This window comes from Saccopteryx leptura, chromosome 2 (genome assembly GCF_036850995.1).
Source record: "Saccopteryx leptura isolate mSacLep1 chromosome 2, mSacLep1_pri_phased_curated, whole genome shotgun sequence".
NCBI classification, from domain to species: Eukaryota; Metazoa; Chordata; class Mammalia; order Chiroptera; family Emballonuridae; genus Saccopteryx; species Saccopteryx leptura.
In genome coordinates, this window is record NC_089504.1 from 321,838,928 (window position 1) to 321,856,137 (window position 17,210).

Sequence of the window (17,210 nt, forward strand, 5' to 3'; positions counted from 1 at the left end):
ACCACTTTGGTCAGGCTAATTTTATTTTTGTATGAAGAGATTTTTATTAAGAATTTTTTAACTGTGGAAAAATCATAATTTTTCTTATATACTATATATACTGCTGACAGTGAGCTTGCAAATGTAACATAAAGGCAAAGTAGTGTTCAGAGGTAATTTAGCAATGGGAAGTAAATGTCAGAATTATGGCTTCCACCTGACCAGGTGGTGGAGCAGTGGATAGAGGGTCGGACTGGGACGCGAAGGACCCAGGTTTGAGACCCTGAGGTCGCCAGCTTGAGCACGGGCTCATCTGTTTTGAGCAAGGCTCACCAGCTTGAGCCCAAGGTCGCTTGCTCGAGCAAGGGGTTTTTCGGTCTGCTGAAGGCCCATGGTCAAGGCACATGAGAAATCAATCAATAAACAACTAAGAAACTGCAAGGAAAAATTGGTGTTTCTCATCTCTCTCCCTTTCTGTCTGTCTGTCCCTCTCTCTCTCTCTGCCAAAAAAAAAAAAAAAAAAAAAAAAAAAAAAAGAATTATGGCTTCCCTTCTGACATTTTCACAAGTGGTTCAACATTTTTTTTTTTTGGCAAAGTGAAATTGTTTAGAAATTGTTATTTTGACTTTATCTTTTTTACAGCTTTATTGAAATACATCTCATATCATAAAATTTACCCATTTAAAATATACAGTTTTTAAAGTATATTCACAGATTTGTACATTCATTACCACAATCTAATTTTAGAAATTTTCAACATCCTAAAAGAAACCTTATTATCTATTAGCAGTCACTCCCTATTCCCTTCTGTCCCCAGCTTCTGGAAACTGCTAATGTACCATATTTCCCCATGTATAACACACTCCCATATATAAGACGCACCTTAATTTGGGGGCCCGGAATTTGAAAAAAAAAAGTATTACATAAAGTTATTGAATACAAGTTTTATTCATCATAAAATTCATACAACTCCTCAACAAGGGCGAAAAAGCAGGAAATGCAATTAAAAAACTACAATCACTGTATAAGATGCACGCAGTTTTTAGACCCCAAAGTTTTCCAAAAAATGGTGCATCTTATACATGGGGAAATACGGTACTTTGTCACTATGATTTGCCTATGCTTGACATTTCTTATAAATGGAATCATATAAGATGTGCTCATGACTGGCTTCTTTCACTTAGCATGTTTTTAAGGTTCATCTGTGTTGTAGCATAAGTATTGATCAAGTACTTCATTACTTTTTATGCCAAATAATATTGTATTAGTATATGTATATGCCCCATTTTGCTTATCCATTAATCAGTTGGTGGCCATTTGTGTTGTTTCCATCTTTCGGCTATAATGAATAATTCTGCTATTAACATTCTTGTGCAAGTTTTTGTTTGGCAATTTTTTTTCACTTCTCATGGATATATACCTAGGAGTAGAACTGCTAGGTTTTTGGTAACACTGGTTAACATTTTGAGGAACCACCAAACTGTTTTTCCAAAGCAGCTACACCGTTTTACATTCCCACCAGCAATATGTGAGTGTTCTAATTTTTCCACTCTTGCTAACACTTGTGATTGGCCATCATTTTGATTATAGCCATACTAGTGTGGGTATGAAGTGGTATCTCATTGTGATTTTGAATTCATTTGCGTGCCGACCAATGTTGAGATTTTTTTATATGTTTATTAGCCATTATATGTTTTCTTTGGAGAAATTTCTATTTGTCAAAATCTTTGCCCATTTTAAAAAATTTAAATTTTGTTTTTATTGATTTGGTGGGGTGGAGAGAGAAAGAAAGGTTGATTTGTTGTTTCATTTTAGAGACGGCGGGGGGGGGGGGAGAGAGAGAGAGAGAGAGAGAGAGAGAGAGAGAGAAAGAAAGAAAGGGGGGGGAGGAGCAGGAAGCATCAACTCCCATATATGCCTTGACCAGACAAGTGCAGGATTTTGAACCTGCGATCTCAGCGTTCCAGGTCGACGCTTTATCCACTGCGCCACCACAGGTCAAGCTCATTGGTTGATTCTTGTATGTGCCCTGACCAGAATTGAACTTGCAACCTTGGTGTAATGGGACAATGCTCTAACCACCTGAGCTACCTGGCCAGGGTCTTTGCACATATTTTAATTGAATTGTCTTTTTATTGTGTTGTAAAAGTTATTTAGATATTCTGGGTACAAGTCCTTAGTTATATATGATTTTTGGATATTTTCTCCCACTTTAAGGGTTATCTTTTCACTTTCTTGATGATGACCTTTAATGCATAAAATTTTATAATTTTTATGACATCCAAACTATTTCTTTTTTCTTGTCACTTATACCCTTGGTTCCATATCTAAAAACTGTTGCCTAACCCAAGATAATGAAGATTTGCTCTTTTTTCTAGGATTTTTATGGTTTTAGGCCATACATTTAGGTCTGTGGTCCATTTTGAATTAATTTTTATGTATGGTGTGAAACAGTATCTAACTTCCATTCTACTTCATGTGACTATCCAATTGTCCCAGCACCATTTGCTGAAAAGGCTATTCTCCTCCCCATCATGACTTCTTTTGGCAACCTAGTAAAAATTCAATTGACTATAAATGTGAAGGTTTATTTCTGGACTCTCAACTATATTCTATTCACTTACATGTACTGTTATGCCAATACCAGTGTCTTAATTATGTAGCTTTGAATTTGTTCTTCCTTTTCAAGATTGTTTCGGGTATTGTGGGATTGACTTGAATTTGTAGATCAATTTAGGGAGTATTTCCATCTTAATGTTGTCTTCCAATCCATGAATATAGGATGTCTTTCCTCTTTATTAGGATTTCCTTAACCTCTTTTGACAATTTTTGTGGTTTTTCAGAGTCTAAGCTTTATACTTCTTTTGTTAAACTTATTTCTACATATTTTATTCTATTTGATGTTATTTTATGTGGATTTTTTAATTCATTTTAGAGAAGGGGGGAGGGGGGAGGAGCAAGAAGCATCAACTCCCATATGTGCCTTGACTGGACAAGCCCAGGGTTTCGAACCTGCGACCTCAGCGTTCCAGGTCGACGCTTTATCCACTGCGCCACCACAGGTCAGGCTATATGGATTTTTTAAAAAAAGATTTTATTTATTGATTTTAAAGAGATTGAGAGTGAGACCATGGTTGCTTCACTTTAGTTCAGATTGCTTCTCATATGTGGTTTGACTGGGCAAGCCCATGGCCTTGAACCAGTGACCTCAGTATTCCAGTTTGATGCTCTAACCACTGCCACCACAGGTTATGCGAGTGGAATTTTTTTTGTGTGTGCGTGTGACATAGACAGAGAGATAGGGAGAGGGACAGATAGGGACAGTCAGGGAGAGTGATGAGAAGCATCAGTTCTTCATTGTGGCTCCTTAGTTGTTTGTTGATTGCTTTCTCATGTGTTCCTTGACTGGAGGGGCTCCAGCAGAGCAAGTGACCCATTGCTCAAGCCAGCAACCTTGGGCTCAGGCCAGCGACCTTGGGTTTCAAGCCAGCAACCTTTGTGCTCAAGCCAGTGACCATGGTGTCCTGTCTCAGACCCCATGCTCAATCAAGCAACCCTGCGCTCAAGCTGGTGAACCTGTGCTCAAGCCAGGAGAGTCTGCACTCAAGCTGGTGACCTTGGGGTTTTGAATCTGTGTCCTCTGTGTCCCAGTCCGACGCTCTATCCACTGTGCCACTGTCTGGTCAGGCTGGAATTTTTAAAAAAAATAATTTTTATATTGTCCATTATTAGTGTATTGAAATACAATTGGTATTTATATAGTGATCTTGTATCATATAAAATTGGACTTATTTATTAGCTTTTATTTTTTTAGCTAGAGAGAGAGAGAGAGAGAGAGAGAGAGACAGGAACAGGAATGGTAGAGACAGATGAGAGGCATCAACTTGTAGTTGCATCACTTTAGTTGTTCATTGATTGCTTCTCATATGTGCCTTGACCAAGATGGTTCCAGCCAAACCAGTGACTCCTTGCTTAAGCCGGTGACCTTGGCTCAAGCCAGTAACCTTGGGCTTCACACCAGCCACTGTGGGATCACATCTATGATCCCATACTCATGCTGGCAATCCTGTGCTCAAGCTGGTGACCTTGGGATTTTGAACCTGGGTCCTCAGTGTCCCAGGTTGATGCTCTATCCACTGCACTACCACCTGGTCAGGCTAGCTCTAATAGTTTATTTATAGGTTCCTTAAGATTTTCTATATACAAGGTTATGTTGTGTACAAGTAGAGGTAGTTTTACATTTTCTTTTGTAAACTGAATGGTTTTTGTTTTTATTTCTTTTCTTATTGCTCTGCTAGAATTTCCAGTACAATGTTGAATAGAAGTGTTGAGAGCAGACATTCTTGTTTTGTTCCTGATCTTAGGGAAAAAGTATTTAGTTTTTCTCCATTAAATATGTTAGCTGTGGTTTTTTCATACATGCCTTGTATCAGGTTAAGGTAGTTTCCTTCAGCTCCTTTGCTGTTGTGTTTTTGCCATAAAAGGATGTTGGATTTTGTCAAATGCTTTTTTGTATTGAGATTATGTATGTTTTATCTTTTATTAATATGATGTTACATTAATTGACTTCCAGATATTAAACTAACCTTGAATTCCTAGGATTAACCACTTACAAAAGGTGTACAATCTTATATGTTGCTGGATTCATTTGCCAGTGTTTTGTTGAGGATTTTTACATCTTTATCCATAGAAATATTGATTTGTAATTTTCTTGTGAAATCATTGTCTGGTTTTGGTATCAGGGAAATAATGTGATTTTTTAAAAGACTTTATTTATTTTTATACAGAGACAGAGAGAGAGTCAGAGAGAGGTTTAGAATAGGGACAAACAATCAGGAACGGAGAGAGATGAGAAGCATCAATCATCAGTTTTTCGTTGCAACACCTTAGTTGTTCATTGATTGCTTTCTTATATGTGCCTTGACCATGGGCCTTTAGTAGGCTGAGTAACTCCTTGCTCAAGCCAGTGACCTTGGGTCCAAGCTTGTGAGCTTTGCTCAAACCAGATGAGCCCGTGCTCAAGCTGGCGACCTTGGGGTCTCGAACCTGGGTCCTCTGCATCCCAGTCCGATGCTCTATCCACTGCGCCACTGCCTGGTCAGGTGAAATAATGTGATATGCCACCATAGATATTCTAGGAAGTGTAATTTTTCTCTTCTCCTACCCAGAAGGATTTTTTACTTGACTACACACGACATAGCTTCATTTAGCTAGTTTATTAACCTTTTTGTTCTCCTAGTTGCAATTTGTTCATTTGTATCTAATGCTTTTGGGAATTAATCTGGAATTTGGCTAAAAGTACTGAATATTGTGTTCCATTATTTTTGTCATTCTCATTCAGAAGTTAAAAAAGATTGCGGTTATGAAAATTATATATGATTCAGTAAATGAGTGACAGAGATAAGACAGGGACTTGAACATTTCTTGAATTCCAGTTATGTTCTCAGTAATATGTGGTCTTATTTATAATACTATACTCATGACAATTTTTACATTAGAACTTTTCAGGTTTCATTATCTGTGTAAAGGGACTATGTTCAGGGATTTTTTGGCAAGCAGTGCTTCTCCAACTTTTCCTTCAAAGTACTCTCAGGATCTGGGTTTGTCCAGAGCAGCTTGTCACAAAAAGGACATTTCTCTGAAGACTCTTTATAGATCTTGAAAATAATGAGACATTTTACATTTTGCTCTGTAATATATTTGTTTGTTTTAACAAAAGTGCATCTGATTTTACTATCATCTTGAAATTGACACTCTAGCAAGGTCAGTTACTAGGAAGTACGCTCCTTAGTGTAGGTGAGAACCCAATTCAATAATCCAGGAATTAGTGGATTAAAATGTAATATTCCTTTCTAGGAATGGTGTGCCTCTCCATTGGATGGTACAGGCTTGTTCATTCCAAAATTCTCATCAGAACAAGATTTTAAAAGTTGCACCTTAACTTTGGATTCAGCAACTGACTTAAAATGGTTTTTTTTGATGCCTTTTGCCTTATCCACCTGTTGCCTCCTTTTCTCTTTGAACATTTTCCTCCCCTGCTGACTCAATGAGGCCCCTCCACAATGGCTGCTCAAAGTTGTCTTGAAGTTCTACTGCATGTTTACCTTTACATTTCCTTTAGAAAAGAAGCCAGGTAGTTTCTTGGTAAATTCAGGGCAATTTCTGACATTAAAGTTGATTATCTGGTACATTGTTTAGGTCCTGGGCAGACTGCTTCATTTGACATTGCCTCATCTTCAAAATCAGTATATTAGAGCACTACTTTTATATTTGGTCAGTTAACTTTTTTTGATAATTCTGATCGAGAATTTTAAAATGTTCTATATTATAGTTCAAAGTTTTAGAAATAAATTCTACCTAAATAATCATTGAGTTTTCCTTTGTTTCTTGAGAAACTTAAAATATGTATATAAAGCAGTAGTTCCCAATCCCTGGGCCGCGGACTGGTACCGGTCCGTGGGCCATGTGGTACCAGTCCGCAGAGAAAGAATAAATAAACTTACATTATTTCTGTTTTATTTATATTTAAGTCTGAACGATGTTTTATTTTTAAAAAATGACTAGATTCCCTCTGTTACATTCGTCTAAGACTCACTCTTGATGCTTGTCTCGGTCACGTGATACAGTTATCCATCCCACCCTAAAGGCTGGTCCGTGAAAATACTTTCTAATGTTAAACTGTCCGTGGCGCAAAAAAGATTGGGGACCACTGATATAAAGTACTGGCTATACTGTATGCATTAGAAGTCAGTGCTTGTGTAGTTATTTTGAAATCTGGGACTGTGAGTAGAAATCCATCATTCTTTTTTTTTTTTTTTTGACGGAGACAGAGAGTCAAAGAGGGATAGACAGGGACAGTCAGGAAGGGAGAGAGATGAGAAGTGTCAGTTCTTCATTGAAGCACCTTAGTTGTTCATTGATTATTTTCTCATATGTGCCTTGACCTGGAGGCTCCAGCAGAGCGAGTGATTCCTTGCTAAAGCCAGCGACCTCGGGTTCAAGCCAGTGACCTTGGGCTTCAAGCCAGCGACCTTTGGGAACAAGCAAGTGACCATGGGGTCGTGTCTCTGATCCATGCTTAAGCCAGTGACCCCGTACTCAAGCTGGTGAGCCCATGCTCAAGCAGGTGACCTCGGGGTTTGGAACCTGGATCCTCTGCGTCCTAGTTCAAGGTTCTATCCACTGCACCACCACCTAGTCAGGCAGAAAACCATCCTTCTTGAATGTTAGATTTTAACATAGCTGATAGCCTTAGAGAACCTGACTTGTTTCTTTAAGTGATATAGTTGTATTCAGTTGAATTTTAGTGCTATCTTCTGAATCATCCCCCAAATTACAAAATTTGGGAGTACTTTCAGGGTTAAACTTAACTTTAGTTATTCTAATAACTAACACAGTTTAATTATGAGACAGACTGCCAACGATTAGTTTTTCTTTCTTTTTTTATTTTTATTTTTTATTAAGTGAAAGGTGGGAGGCAGGGAGGCAGAGACAGACTCCCACATGGACCCCGACTGGGCTCTACCTGCAGGCCCCCTGTAGGGCAATACTTTGCGCATCTGGGGTCACTGCTCCATTGCTTGGCAACTGATCTCTTTCAGCACCTGAGGCAGGCCATGGATCCATCCTCAGTGCCTGGGGCCAACTTGCTTGAGCCATTGGAGCTATGGCTGCGGGAGGAGAAGAGAGAGAGAGAGAGAAGGGGGAAAAGAGAGAGAGAGAGAGAGAGAGAGAGAGAAGGTGGAGAAGCAGATGGTTGCTTCTCCTGTGTGCCCTGACTAGGAATCCAACCTAGGACTTCCACACACCTTGCCGATGCTCTACCACTGAGCCAACCGGACAGGGCCAGTTTTTCTTCTTAATGAATTACTGGAACAGTTCTATGGAGAGGTGTTAAAATAATACCTTTATGTAAATTCAAAATACCATCATCTGTATTTATAGTATGAGGAAGAAAATCATCTAGTTAGGTGGGATTATAATTTAGGAATGCCATGCTTTCTTTTTTTTTTTTTTTTTTTTTTGCATTTTTCTGAAGCTGGAAACAGGGAGAGACAGTCAGACAGACTCCCGCATGCGCCCGACCGGGATCCACCCGGCACGCCCACCATGGTGCGACCCTCTGCCCACCAGGGGGCGATGCTCTGCCCATCCTGGGAGTCGCCATGTTGCGACCAGAGCCACTCTAGCGCCTGAGGCAGAGGCCACAGAGCCATCCCCAGCGCCCGGGCCATCTTTGCTCCAATGGAGCCTTGGCTTCGGGAGGGGAAGAGAGAGACAGAGAGGAAGGCGCGGCGGAGGGGTGGAGAAGCAAATGGGCGCTTCTCCTGTGTGCCCTGGCCGGGAATCAAACCCGGGTCCTCCGCACGCTAGGCCAACGCTCTACCACTGAGCCAACCGGCCAGGGCTCTTTTTTTTTTTTTTTTTTAAAGATTTTATTTATTGATTATACAGGGGATGGGGAGAGAAGTATCAACTTATAATTGCTTCACTTTAATTGTTCATTGGTTGCTTGTAATATGTGCCTTGACCAAGCAAGCCCAGGGTTTTGAATTGGGGATCTCAGCATTCCAGGTTGATGCTTTATCCACTGCTCCACCACAAGCCAGGCTGTGCATTCTTTTTTTTTTTTTTTTTTTTAATTTTAATCTTTATTTTATTTATTCATTTTAGAGAGGAGAGACAGAGACACACAGAGAGAGAGAGAGAGAGAGAGAGAGAGAAAGAGAAAGAGAGAGAGAGAAGGTGGGGAGTAGCAGGAAGCATCAACTCCCATATGTGCCTTGACCAGGCAAGCCCAGGGTTTTGAACTGGCGACCTCAGCATTTCCAGGTCGACGCTTTATCCACTGCGCCACCACAGGTCAGGCCAGGCTGTGCATCCTTAAAATATGTTGCCATTTACAAGTTTTTCAAATGACTGAAAATTATTTAATTTTACTGAAAGTTTGTTGCTACTGGACTGAGTAAATAAGAATATATATTTTTAATCAGTTGAGACTTCCATTTAGTGAAAAAATACATTGATTTCTGAGCTTTATAGTCATTATAACCAGTGTGAGGAATTTCTTTTAAATTCTGTTAGGCTAAATCTTGATAACTGTGAAACTGAAAAAGGTAGTATTGTTTGGGTTTATTACCTTTATCAAGTTTACACTTCTTATTTGCCAAGTGAGTAGCATGTGTCTGTGGGAGGATTATAATTCAGGAAGGCAGTCAGTGCAGTTGAAGAAGAGAATTGGAGGTTGCACCCTGGTCCCAGCATGTGCTTCAGCTTTGAGGCTTTGAGCAGTCTCATAACTGTTTTCTCTTGGCCTCATTTTCTCACTAATAAAATTTGGAGGTTGAACTAGATGGCCTTTCATACTCCTTGTACATCCAAAATTGTTTGATTTAAATTCCTTAACTTTGGTTCAGTTTATTCTATCTAATATTTAGTTGGTTAAATATTAACAAAAGAGCATGCAACATTTTCAGTTTAAAGATTTTTTTTCATGATACAGGTTTACTGTTGTCTTAAATAGATGTGTTGTTCATTTCCATGAACAGAGTCTTAAGCTTGATAGATACTCACTAAAATTTTTTTTTTTTACAGAGACAGAGAAAGAGAGGGATAGACAGGGACAGACAGACAGACAGGAAGGGAGAGAGATGAGAAGCATCAATCATTAGTTTTTCCTTGCAACACCTTAGTTGTTCACTGATCGCCCTCTCATATGTGCCTTGACTGTGGGGCTACAGCAGACTGAGTAACCCCTTGCTTAAGCCAGCGACATTGGGCTCAAGCTGGTGAGCCTTGCTCAAACCAGATGAGCCTCCACTCAAGCTGGAGACCTCGGGGGTCTCGAACCTGGGTCCTCTGCATTGCAGTCCGATGCTCTATCCACTGCGCCACCGCCTGGTCAGGCACTAAATTTTTTTTTTTTTTAAATAGTAATTTTTTTTTTGACAGAGAAAGAGAGTCAGAGAGAGGGATAGATAGGGACAGACAGGAAGGGATAGAAATGAGAAGCATCAATTTTTTGTCGCGGCACTTTAGTTGTTCATTGATTGCTTTCTCATATGTGCCTTGACCGCGGGCCTTCAGCAGACCAAGTAACCCCTTGCTCGAGCCAGCGACCTTGGGCGCAAGTTGGTGAGCTTTGCTCAAACCAGATGAGCCTGTGCTCAAGCTGGTGACCTCGGGGTCTTGAACCTGGGTCTTCCGCATCCCAGTCTGATGCTCTATCCACTGCGCCGCCGCCTGGTCAGGCTCTGAGTTTTTGAATGAACAGATTGTTGGTATTTGTAGAGTGGGATTTGAAGTTTGAATTAGGGAAGATGTGCTGATCTTATCTTGTTTATTTTCAATAACTTTCAATCATTCAACTTTGGAAAATTGCTTCATTTATTAATAATAGTGATAAATATATAATAGCTGAATTTATGAGCAATCATATCTGTTTGACAGAGTAGAAACTGAGGCTTACAGATTAAAAGCTTTGCTCAAAGTAACACAGCTGGTAAGTGATCAAGGCATAATAGAATCCAGGACTGTGTCTGACTGGTGGTGGCGCAGTGGATAGAGCGTTGACTTGGGACATGGCGGTCCCAGGTTCGAAAACCCAAGGTCGCTGGCATAAGTGCAGGTTCACCTGGCTTCAGAACAGGCTCACCACTTGAGTGCAGGGTTGGCGGCTTGAGCATGGGACCTTTGACATGATCTATCCCATAGTTGCTGGCTTGAGTTAGGGGGTCACTGGCTCAGCTGGAGCTACCCTGGTAAAGGCACGTATGAGAAGCAATCAATGAACAACTAAGTGTCACAGCTAAGAGTTGGTTCTTCTCATCTCTTTCCCTTCCTGTCTTTCTCTTTCTCTCTCACAAAAAAACAAAACAAAACAAAACAAACAACTGGGACTGTCCTTGGGTTCCTCATTCTTAATTACCACACTAAACCCTTTTTTCACTTATTCAGCAAATTCTTATGAAATGCCTCTTTTGTAAGGCTATGCACTAGGCCCCAGATGCAATGGCAAATAAAATCTGGATCCCTGTCCTTTTGAAATGAAATGTTTTAGGCTTTAGGACTTTCTCCTGAGTTAATATAATTGCTTTTTTAAAAGTGCAAAACAGCCTGACTGGGTGGTGGAGCAGTGGATAGAGCGTTGGACTGGCATGCGGAAGACCCAGGTTCAGGACCCCAAGGTCGCCAGCTTGAGCGAGGGCTCATCTGGTTTGAGCAAAAGCTCACCAGCTTGAGCCCAAGGTCGCTGGCTCGAGCAAGGGGTTACTTGGTCTGCTGAAGGCCCGCGGTCAAGGCACATATGAGAAAGCAATCAATGAACAATTAAGGTGTTGCAACACGCAATGAAAAACTAATGATTGCCTGACCTGTGGTGGCACAGTGGATAAAGCGTCGACCTGGAATGCTGAGGTTGCTGGTTCAAAACCCTGGGCCTGCCCCGTCAAGGCATATATGGGAGTTGATGCTTCCTGCTCCCCCCCCCCTTCTCTCTCTCTCTTTCCTCTAAAATGAATAAATAAAAATTAAAAAAAACAACAACAAAAAAAACAAACGATGTTTCTCATCTAAAAAAATAAAAAAAGTGCAAAACAAAGGAATCCCTTGTCTTTGTGAGATTAGTTTAGACATGTGAAGTACTGAATATGTGACAGAAAATTCTCCTTAGGAATTTCTGGCTTGTTAGAAGATATATGGTAGAGAAGGTAGAGTGCCTTTTTGGAACGTTTATTGTATAGATGAGAGGAATAAATCTAAAGTTGAAATATCTATAGTCCTTGCCTTTAAGGGATTCCAGGTCAGCTTTAGGAAGTGAGAATGATATATGGAAACATTCTCAGAGGAATTACAGAGAGCATTTAATAAAGAGCATATCTATAAAGTTACATATATTATTGTTAATTGAAATAAATGATAATGGTTATGTGTACAACATACCTTTTTTTGGTAAATTTATTTATTTAAAGGCTCATTTTATATTTATTTATTTATTTATTTTTTGTATTTTTCTGAAGCTGGAAATGGGGAGAGATAGTCAGACAGACTCCTGCATGCGCCCGACTGGGATCCACCCGGCATGCCCACCAGGGGGCGATGCTCTGCCCCTCCGGGGCGTTGCTCTGCCGCGACCAGAGCCACTCTAGCGCCTGGGGCAGAGGCCAAGGAGCCATCCCCAGCGCCTGGGCCATCTTTGCTCCAATGGAGCCTTGGCTGCGGGAGGGGAAGAGAGAGACAGAGAGGAAGGGGGGGTGGTGGTGGAGAAGCAAATGGGCGCTTCTTCTATGTGCCCTGGCTGGGAATTGAACCCGGGTCCCCTGCATGCCAGGCCGACGCTCTACCACTGAGCCAACCGGCCAGGGCTCATTTTATATTTATTATACACTGCTCAATTTTTTTTTTTTGTATGTGCCCTGATGGGGCATTGAACCTGCAGCATTGTTCTGTTCTTTCTTTTAAGATTCTAATGCTTTGAGAGAGAAAGGTAGAGAGAGAAAAGTGGTGCGTAAGGAGCAGGAAGCATCAGTTTATAGTAATTGCTTCTTGTATGTGCCTGGCCCAGGCAAGCCCTGGGTTTTGAACTGGCAGCCTTAGCATTTTAGGTCAATGCTTTATCCACTGTGCCACCAGAGGTCAGGCACAACATTGTTCTTATGTAGCTGGAAGTCCAGAAGTCTTGCAGATATCAGGATTGTATGATGTAATGGCTTAATGCTGTCTGTCATCAAGGACCAAAGTTCTTGCCAAATCTTGGCCACGTTTTGATGTTGGTGGCATCTTCAGGCTTGCTTAAGGTAACTGCCGTGGTTTGAGGTGTCATGTTTAGCAGTGTCTGAGAAGATGGAGGTTTTCTTCCTCATCTTTAGGATTGAAGAAGTGTTTCTCACAATTCTTTCTTGGAGATCTTCCAGGATTGGGTGCCATCCCCGTTTCCAACCAATCATTGGCAAAGACAGTGGGTTAAAATTAATCCATTAGGATAGATAGAGTGGATATGGGAGAGCCAACCACAGTATTTGTTACAACAGTGATTTGAAAAGTTAGTAGTAGTATGTGTGTGTGTTTCTAATCAGTCTTGACATCCACTACATTTCTGGGGTAAATTTTAAGAAAACTTATTTCTTCCTCTAAGATTTTTGTGTCTGTAGTGGCTTACTTTTGAATATTATTTGTAAAAATTGGTGCATAAGCAGAAAGATACATGATTTGAGTATAAAACAGGTTGACTGATTTAAGTGCCATAAACACTGTGACTTTCTGACTCGAGCTAAGGAATGAGAGAAAAGGAAAGTTGGAATTTTTTTTATCCTAAAATACAGTTTTTGAAATGAGCATTTTCATCTTTTTCCTATTCTGTTGAAAAAAATATATATTTCATAACCCTTGGCTATTTGGGGACCTAATTAAATCTGGCAGTTGAATTTTTTAAGAATTTCCATTGATTTGGGGTTGGGAAGGAGAGAAGCATCAATCCTTTCACTTAGTTCCATTTAGTTCAGGGGTCCCCAAACTACGGCCCGCGGGCCACATGCGCCTCCCTGAGGCCATTTATCCGGCCCCTGCCGCACTTCTGGAAGGGGCACCTCTTTCATTGGTGGTCAGTGAGAGGAGCATAGTTCCCATTTAAATACAGTTTGTTGATTTAAATTTACTTGTTCTTTTTTTTTTTGTATTTTTCTGAAGCTTGAAACGGGGAGAGACAGACTCCCGCATGCGCCCTACCGGGATCCACCCAGCACGCCCACCAGGGGCATGCTCTGCCCACCAGGGGGCGATGCTCTGCCCCTCCGGGGCGTCGCTCTGCCACGACCAGAGCCACTCCAGCGCCTGGGGCAGAGGCCAAGGAGCCATCCCCAGCGCCCGGGGCCATCTTTGCTCCAATGGAGCCTTGGCTGCGGGAGGGGAAGAGAGAGACAGAGAGGAAGGAGGGGGCGGGGGTGGAGAAGCAAATGGGCGCTTCTCCTGTGTGCCCTGGCCGGGAATTGAACCCGGGTCCCCCGCACGCCAGGCCGACGTTCTACCGCTGAGCCAACCGGCCAGGGCCAATTTACTTGTTCTTTATTTTAAATATTGTATTTGTTCCCGTTTTGTTTTTTTTACTTTAAAATAAGGTATGTGCAGTGTGCATAGGGATTTGTTCATAGTTTTTTTTATAGTCCGGCCCTCCAATGGTCTGAGGGACAGTGAACTGGCCCCCTGTGTAAAAAGTTTGGGGACCCCTGATTTAGTTGTGTGTTCATTGATTGCTTCTCCTAGGTGCCCCCTGTGGGTGGAGCCTGTGACCTCTACACACGGGTTGATGCTTTATCCACTGTGCCACCCAGTCAGGCCTTGGCAGTTGAGTTTTAAAGGTTGAAGCAGTAGTAAGATTATTTTGTGTTGGGTGTCGTTGAACATAACATTTAAGTATACACTGCAAAGGGCTTTGCCTTATTTGGTGTTTTTCATTCTGCTCATTTAGCTTTAAGAAACCTCAGATTAGGGCTCTAGGTTGCCATCTATTGGTCCTGGAATTGTATGCTATATTTTGTGGAATTACTATTATGTGGAGATGTGTTTGTGTACATTTTTTTAATCAGCTAGTCTTTTCCAGGATTATACATTAAAAAGCTAAGACTAGGATTTCATTTGAATATCTGTACAAATATGTATACATATATTCATTTGTTCTTTGTGTAATCTGACTCTGTGACTTTCTTAGCTTTTTGCTTTTGCTATTTGAGAACCATGGTTATGACAATGATTTTAAGAGTACAAATGGAAACTCATGGAAATATAGGTTTCAGATGCTGTAGGAGCTGATGACTTAGTATAACTTTGTGGGAGGACTAAGCCCTGCTTTTTGGTTTTTTTTTAACTGTTTTTTTTTTTTTTTTGACTAGCAGAAGTGAGGCATACCACCGGATATTGGTTCTGGTAAGCCACAAGAGTATTGAGCACTTCTCATCTTCATTTTTGGTAGAAGAGCATACTCTTCTCATCTTCTGAATTTGATGATGGAATTGTTTTTTTAAATTCGGTTATATAAAGTAATATTTTTGATGAATCTGAGTTCCTTTTTGTTTTTAAACTTTTCTTGGCAATGTTTTCTTTAGCTTTAATGGATGATGGAATTTAATTTGTGTAAATGTCACACTTTGCATTATATTACTGATTTTTAAAAAAATTTGATTGATTTTAGCAAGGGGCAGGGGAAGAGAGAGAAACAGGAATATCAGTCCACTCCTGTGTATGTCCTGACTGGGGTTCCAACCGGCAACCTCCTATTTATTTTGGAACCGACTGAACTATCCGGCCATGGCCTGAATTTTTTTTTTTAACCTAGAAAAGGTTCCATTATTTTAAGACTCTGTTTTGGGAAATCAATAAAATACTGTACTGACAAACTGGTCATGAAAAGTGATAAATTGCCACTACTTTAAACCAGGTCCTGTAGGAAGGTGGGAAGTTTGCCTCTTGTGAGATTTGGGTTCTTCTGTGGAGTTCTTTGTTAAACTTTCAGCATAGCAGTGAACTTCCTTTTGGTGGCGACTGAAAGCATAAATACTCATTGTGTAATGCCAATTTGCCTGTTTCCGCGGATCTGCCAAGCCATGACACCCAAAACAAGACGCGTGCTTTTTAACGAAAACTACAGTTCCCAGCGGGCCGGGCGCTGGTGGGCTATCACTTCCCCTCTCTTTACTGGCGTCTTCCCGGACTGGCCCGGCGCGGGCCAAAGCCCGCGCCTGCGCAATGACGATGTGCGCCTCTTTTTTTTTTTTTTTTTTTAACCCTGGCGGCTGCGGAGCGCGGCGCTGGGGCTACTGCCTAGGCGTGCTGCAGTGTACGGTGGCAGGCTGCTAGGACAAAGGGCGGCAGGAAGCGCTTCACTGGTCAAGGAGCTTCCTACATGATTCAGCGCACGTTAGCCCTGGAATACTGTGGCAACGTCGGCATTAGCTACAGGCCTTACCATACAGTGCAAACAGTTCCTCGCTCACGTCCTCTCGCTCCGCCTCGCCACCCGGCCTTACCCCTCATAGCCGATGCGCAGCCCCGCCAGACCCATCACGGAGGAAATGTGACGGCCGCAATGCCTCAGGTTAGCCTTAAACCTCGGCCGCAACAAGGGCCAGCTCACACCCACCGCAGTGCCGCGTGCCGCCGCACGTCTGGGAACAGCCGAGGCCCTGCACCGCGGCCTCCGCAGATGGAGGTGCAGGCACCGCGGCCGCGGCGAGGAGCCATGACTGAGGCGGCGGCGGCGGCCGCGCCTCCTGGCGGTCCGTGGGGGCGGCGCGCCGGGCGCCCCCTGGCGGCGCGCCTGGGCGGAGCGGCCCTTCGCCGCCGAGCCGCAGCCGGCGGAGGCGCTGCTGTCCCTCCTCCCCGTGTCCCCGGCGCTCGCCCGCTTGCTCGCTCGCTCCATTCTCCCTCCGCTTCAGATTAAAGGGGGGGAGGGAAAAGGAGCTCGGCCGCCATTTTCCCAGTGCCGCCGCCACCGCCGCCACCGCTCGCCGAACCGGCGGGAGAACCTAGCACCGTAGCGAAGCCGACTCGTCTCGCCGCGGCGGCGCGGGGGGCGGCCGGAGCGCGCTCCCGGGCCAGGAAGAGACGTGCGGGGGTGGCGGCCGGGGTGCGGGTTCGGGCTGCAGACGGCGGCGCTTGTTTGTGCGGGGCGGGGGGGCGGCTTCACCTTCTGCCCCCGCCAGCCCGTCCTCCCAGCCGGGCTGCGGGCCCCGGCCGTGCCCAGATCCCGCCGGAGCCGAGGAAGGCCGGAGAAAGAGCCCAAAAGAGAAGAAAAAGCGGCCGCTCCCCGCCGCCTTCCCCTCCCCCTCCGCCTCGCCCCCCCGCCCGGAAAGTCAGGGCGGCTCCGGGCGCCGGGGGGGAGGAGAGCGGAGGGCCCGGGCCGGAGCCGCCGCCGCGCGCCCCCGCCCGCCGCTGGCCCTCGGCGCCCAGGCCGGGGGCTGTTTGCAAACTGCGCCCATTTTGTGGGGCTGAATCTGCCCGGGCTACGCTCCTCCATCACGTGGTAGGTGCTGCTGCTCCTTTCCTCCACCTCCTCCCGCTGCCCTTTCTCCTTCTCCTCGCTCTCCCTGTGGCTCCCATTTCTCCCTCTCTTTGTTAGTTGTAACTAGAAAGGCAAGGCAGGGCAGGAAAAATCCCCGGAACTTTAAATGGCCTCTCCGGGCTTCCCCGCTGCGGGTCCGGGGCTGGGAGTCGCCCCAAGGGCGGGGGTGTGCGGGGGCCC

The 17,210-nt window shown here is 43.5% G+C and overlaps 1 protein-coding gene across 4 annotated transcripts in view; it reads left to right on the top strand.

The window, feature by feature from the left end:
• Positions 1–17,210, top strand: part of KANSL1 (KAT8 regulatory NSL complex subunit 1) — a 217,155-nt gene that overhangs the window by 27,554 nt on the left and 172,391 nt on the right. For 2 of the 4 annotated variants that reach the window (XM_066363095.1, XM_066363098.1), the window contains exon 1: positions 16,395–16,991. The exons of the other annotated variants lie outside the window; for them this stretch is intronic. The gene's annotated coding sequence lies outside the window, so the exon portion shown is untranslated. Of the gene's footprint in view, positions 1–16,394; positions 16,992–17,210 lie in introns of those variants that run through there. 4 annotated transcript variants of the gene reach the window in all.